Source organism: Vidua chalybeata, chromosome 10, assembly GCF_026979565.1.
Source record: "Vidua chalybeata isolate OUT-0048 chromosome 10, bVidCha1 merged haplotype, whole genome shotgun sequence".
NCBI classification, from domain to species: Eukaryota; Metazoa; Chordata; class Aves; order Passeriformes; family Viduidae; genus Vidua; species Vidua chalybeata.
This window is the reverse complement of record NC_071539.1, coordinates 24,072,952-24,078,951: the sequence shown is the minus strand read 5'-3', so window position 1 is coordinate 24,078,951 and position 6,000 is coordinate 24,072,952.

Below are 6,000 nucleotides of genomic sequence, written 5' to 3'. Positions count from 1 at the left end.
TCTCAGGGACAGGGGCATTGGGATGGGACTGGACCTCAGGAGGGGACACACCCTCCTGTACCTTGGCCTTAGAAGTGCCTGAATTGCAGTGGAAAACCCCTGGAAGCTGTGGGTTTATTTAAGGTTTTAGCTTCACCGATTAAAAAGTCTAAGGGTCCTGTGGAAAGGAGAAAAGTGGTTCAACCTCGGAACCCTGCTCACTGCAAAGGCAGCCTGGGCTGGAAACAGAGCCCTGCCAGCACAGCACAGGGGTGAGCAGGCAAAGGACACCTGAACACTGATGCTACTCTTGAAAAAGACAAAGCAGAGCCTGGGCAGGAGAAGAGAAATGAACCTAGAAAGGAAAGATAACATCCAAACAGTCAATTGAGGAGAAATAAAGGAGAGGAGGGGAAGAAAGATTTCACCTGTTTTGCCTCTGCAATTCATCTCCGCTTTTTAGGGCACAAATACTCTCCCTACACAAATCTACAAGGAAGGAGCTTCTGCACCTTTTGTAGAGGTGTCTCTTCACCTCTGGACAGAGCTCAATTTCTCTTAGGGTGAGTTAAGCATTAGGCCCATCCCCAAGATTCATCTTCCATGTCAAAATGCAGTTGAGGCTGCTGGTTCCTCACTGCTCCAGCAACGTGCCAGTGCCCTCCAGGTCTCCCAGGCAGATCCACGGTGACAGGGCAGGGCTGGGACCAGGCCACAATGTCAGTCTGTGACACAGCTGTGACCGTGGCTGAAGGCTCCAGGTGAGCAGAAAGAGGCTCCTGGGCCATGGACACAGGTGTGGCTGCAGGGCCCAGGGGAGGCTGTTTGGGCTGATTGGAGCCTGTTGGTGCCCTCACTGAGGGCACCTGTACTGTCTGAAGGCTTGAGGGGGCTCCAAGGACCTCACTGCATGGGCATGGAGGGATCTAACAGCAAACTGCTGAAAGAGCATGGGAAGAGATCGTGCTGATGTGCAGTGGCTGTCTCAGAGCCCTGCCAGGTCTCAGCAGTAAAAGCCTGGTTTCCCTAAAAATAGCCCTTCTGAAGCCACCAGCCAGAGGGACATCAGCCACAGCTGAAGAGACAAGAGGAAGGAACAAGATATTTCGGAGTAACTGCAAAAATCAAACACGCTATTTCAGTATTTTACAGTGGCGTCTGTGATCCCACAATTAAGCAGGGTTTGGAGAAGCAGCTACAAGTCTCTACAGTTTTCAGTTCCATTTCAAAACTCTGACTCCATGCATTTGCAGCCTGAAGTCTCAAGACAGCTCAAGCTTCACTATGCTGGGTTTCCTCAGCCTCAACCCCTCTGGAAAACATCTCATGTGCACATTGCATCTCTCCAGATTTTATTCTCATTCCAAATCTGTGAGTACAAATATAGTAACATTCCATTCTCCTAATGCACACTCACAAGATGTGCTGAAATGTCAGATGCTAAACGGTACAAAAGAGCACTTTAGCACGTTCCTGTTGATGTGCAATATAAGAGAGAAGGCAGAAATCGCTTTAACATCTGTTGATTTATTAGATCTGAATACTGCCCTCCTTTCATCTGGCAGCAGCAGAGCCATTAACACCGCAGCAGCTCCTTCAGAGCTTGCAGCAGAGCACAAGGGAACGGTCCCGTTTCTGTTGGGCTTTGGCCGCGGCTCGCTCTATCCCAGAGGGAGCTGCCAGAGCAGGGGGATTACAGGAAGGTGCCCCCAGCAGAGAGGGGTGGGCAGGCAGGTAATGCCCCTGCTGGGGGAGGAAGCCGGGGGGAGGCTGGAAAGCTTCCTACCGCTGTAGCTATTGTGTGCCTGCTTCCTCTGCTGACGCAGCCGGGGATGGAGCTCACACCCCGGCACTGCGGGGCTCTCCTGCCCCATCAGAGCCGGCTCCTGACGAGGAACATCGCTGAATCATTCCAGTGGGAGGGATACAGGGTCGTTCCCCGTGGCTGGTATTGTTTCTCATGCTGCTAAAAACAGACAGTTGGCAATATTCCTTCTGCACATTTTAATTTACCCAGAAAACTCAGCTCGGCCAAAAATATTGAGATAACATGATTTTTTCCTGCTTCTGAATGGGAAACTGAATATTTTGACATATTAAGAGACTTCAAACTGAAAAAAAAAAATCAAGGTTTTGTTCTGATATATTTGCATTTTCACAGGGAGCAGAGGACCAGGGAATCACTTTGTTAAAATTTCCCAGTCAGCTTGAAGAATAAGGATATGACCTTGTAGAAGTGAACTGTGACACGAACATTTTCTCATAACAGAAGACACAACGACTACTTTACTGTGGATCAAGCAGTGTGGCTGGGCTGTTGAACACTGTCCAAAGGAGAAAATGTGTGCTCAAATGGGAGCATCTTGTTCACACCCAAAGCTCCATGTGAAGCTGAGGTGAGAGCTCCATATCCTTCCCCACCTCTGGTCCTGCCCTGACCTTCCAAGAAGAGGTTAGGGACACAGCCTGCCTCCTCTTAGAGAGAATTTAGGAGAGGAATTGTTAGCACAGCTGGCTGGTGTGCCAGCTTTTGTCAAACGTCCTCCAAACTGGCCATTGCTCCCTCCCCTCCCAAGGCCATGGGCACAAACCCTCTCTGAGCATCGATCCATCAGCTACAGCAGCTGTCAAAACCCTTAGGCCAAAAAGTTGTGAGGACAAATTTGCTTGGAATCAAATTAGAACTTCACTATGGGATAAGCATCAGGTTAAACTGAGCCATCTCAGGAGCACCCTTTAAACAAGCAGTCCCCAGTTCTCCTTTTCTGCTGGCAGGAAGCCTCTTGACTTCACTGTATTGCTTTACCCAAATACGCTCATATTTTCCTAATATTGAAATTATAAAATGCCAGAGAAGCTAAATATAGGAACAAAACTAACTGCAGGAGAAATAAAAGCTTATTTTGTGTCTCTTTTGATTTTGTCAGTAATATTTCTTTCTTTTTTCTAGAGTACCTTGACTGATATGGAAAGAAAAAAATCCTAGTTGCAAATTGTATTACCTAATTGCCAAATCTGTATTTAATCTGATGTTTCTTTCTATACACTTGCTGTATATTCTTTCTTTTTTTTTTTCAGTCATGGTTCCTATGTAAATGCAAATTCTCCACAGTGTCCTAGTCAAAATATCTGCTATATTAGTGGGAACTAATCTCTTTGGTACTTCAGGAGTGAATCTCAAGGGATTTTTCTTCAGCAGAAGCTCTGTCATACCATGAGCACTAACAAATACTGCAATTTGTGCTTCACACTTGGTGTATAAAATTTAAACTTCTCACAGCTGCATTTCTGGCTGTGATCTCCATGGAGATGTCACTGACAATTTCCACCCCCTGAGGAAGGGAAAGGTGCAGCCTCAGCTGGGGCTTGCCTGGCTGCTGGGGAGCTGCAGCTGAGCAGCCTCTGCTGCTGCTCCGAGCTGCATCTCAGCAGTGCTGGAGCTGCAGAGCCTGACTGCTCAAAGCCCCACTTATCTCAGGTCAGGATCAATCCCTGCAGCTGCAGCACTGAACCCCTGGTGACCTGAAACCGGGGCACACAGCCCTGCATCGTTTGCTTCCCTCCACTTGTGTTAAGTCCAGCTAACTTTTGCCATCTTCTGGAGGAAGGGAATAAAATGAGGGTGCTCAGTTATATTTGTGCTTTATCAAAATTCAGGCATTGTAAATAATCTGGGTTTTTGCTGTTCTTACAAAGATCACTAAATTTGTAGAATTTTTAAGGAGCTTTTAACTATTTCATCCCCAGTTCTCCAATGCAGTTCTGACTCTGCCTCAGACTCTAGAGGTCTCATGATCTTCAGAAACACTCCCAAAGTACACATATATGGGGTTTTCTGACAAGTTCTTCTCAGCATTGCAGCCTGCTGAAAAGAACTGCTCAGTACCAGACCAGTGGTGCATTTCCCCTCTACTGAAACAAAAATCTCCTTCACAGGAGAGCTGTGCTTTCCCGTGGATAGTGAACTCACTTCCTTCTGTTTTTATAGCCCTATGTGAGGTTTTTCCTCTTCCATTCCCTTTTCCAAAAGCAGTAAGACAATAAGACATTGTTAAGTGTTAAACATCCATGTTTCTGTTTCTTGTCTTCATAACAGGATTATTAGAATTATGAGAAATAAAACAGGGGAATGATAAGGGAGAATGGCAAATGGCAAGTTTAGCTCGGATTTTTATACAAAACATCAGAAAAGACACGCAGAATTGGTCCAGCATTGGCCAGAGGCCTTTTTGGCTTCAGAAAAATTACAGATTAACCATGTACTGTTAATGAACCTGGATCCATGCCTGAGCTAGAACACTTTGTACCCTGGAAAAGGTGAACAATGCCAGCTGTGACAGGGCATGGGAATGAAGCACAAAGGTTACTAACAAAACTCAAATGCCGCTTCCAACAGCATCAGGAAATAAAGTATCCATCACTGAACTACAAAATCCTTGGACTTCTCAAAAAGGGCCTCAAAAAGGCCCTCCCTGGAGAGACAAGGGATAAACATAATCATGGGAGGACCTGAGGATACCTATGGAGAAGAGGAAACTCTCCAGTGTGTGGGAGAAAGCGAAAGGAGTCTGACCTTCCTCATACCTTGGAGAACATCAAATAGATTGCTTCAATATCACTCAATGACTCTTTTAACCCTAAAGAGCATCAAAAGTTATGCTATTTTATTAGCAGCTTGCATGCACGGGAGCAGACATGACAAAACCAGTGACACTAATTCAATTAATAACTAATTCAACAATGCAACATTTGATATATTTTGGATCAGTCAGTGCAAAATGACAATGTTGCCATTAGTTCCAACAGGAGGAAACAGCAATTTGGAGCTGTGCTACCTCAGTGGACAGCCCTGAAGTTAGCGGCTGCAGGACAGGGGAGCCAGAACCCCCTTTTCCAGCTCTTGGAGGGCAGGAAAGAAAGAAACAGCAAATTGAAACAGAAAGCCCTGACTCACAGCGTGGCATGGAAAAGGGCATTACTGCTGCTGGACATGTGGCAGGGTGGGAAAACTGATAGTATGGGAAACAGTGAGAGATCCCAGGAAGACTGAAATGTCTGTGTCATAGTATGTATATAATTACATAGGGACACACACACACATGTATATATAAAAATAAAAATTAAAAAAGATATGTGACCATGAAAAAGAAACAACCCCCTCCCACATACTTTCAATACATAAGTAGTAACCATTATGCTGCAGGCTTAGTTCTTCTAAAATAAAAGCTGACACATTACACAATAAAGTGTCATTATTTTTCTTGGTGCTCTCCTTCTCTTTCCTATCTCATATCCCTCTTCTTTTTTTTTTTCTTTTTGTTTAATTTCTTTTCTTTCTTCCCCCCTTCCATTCCTCACTCTCCCCCCCCCCCTCCATATTAGCATTTCATCCCTCCACTCATTCTTCCTCTTTCCTTCTGCTTCTGCTCTTCTGTCTTCTTTCCAGTCATTCATTTCTTTCATACTGAATTAATTCTACCCCTGCTCTATGAATCCTGACAATCTATCTGGTTTTAATTGTTGCATTAAACCTAGCTGGACATTTCAGAGAGCCGTGTACATTTAAACTGAGGACCTTTTCAAAGTCTTCATAATTCAAGTTGATTCCATGTATTTGATACAAGAGCCATATGTTTCTGTGGATCACGTATTGATTGGCACATGTGAACACTTATGGAGCAGACCTGGATTTGGGTATCCAGGGCTTTTGCTTTCTCAGCTGTCAAGTAATTTTGGGTTATGTAACAACATTGATACTTTGAAATATGCAGAGATTTTCTCCATGGCGCTAAAAAATGCTCTTTAAATGCAACAAATGAGAGCTCACAATGCTGACCGGGCTGTGCTTTCATGGGTGAAAAAGGAGCCTCCCATGCAGCTCCTGCTCAGGGCTAGCAGGGTGGGAGAGTTGGAGCAGCATCCAGACCACGATGCCTCTTCATCACCATGAGCCTTGTTAACAACCACTCACAGGGCTACCACTGCTTTGAAGGTTTTCTGATTCATCCCTAGAAATGATCA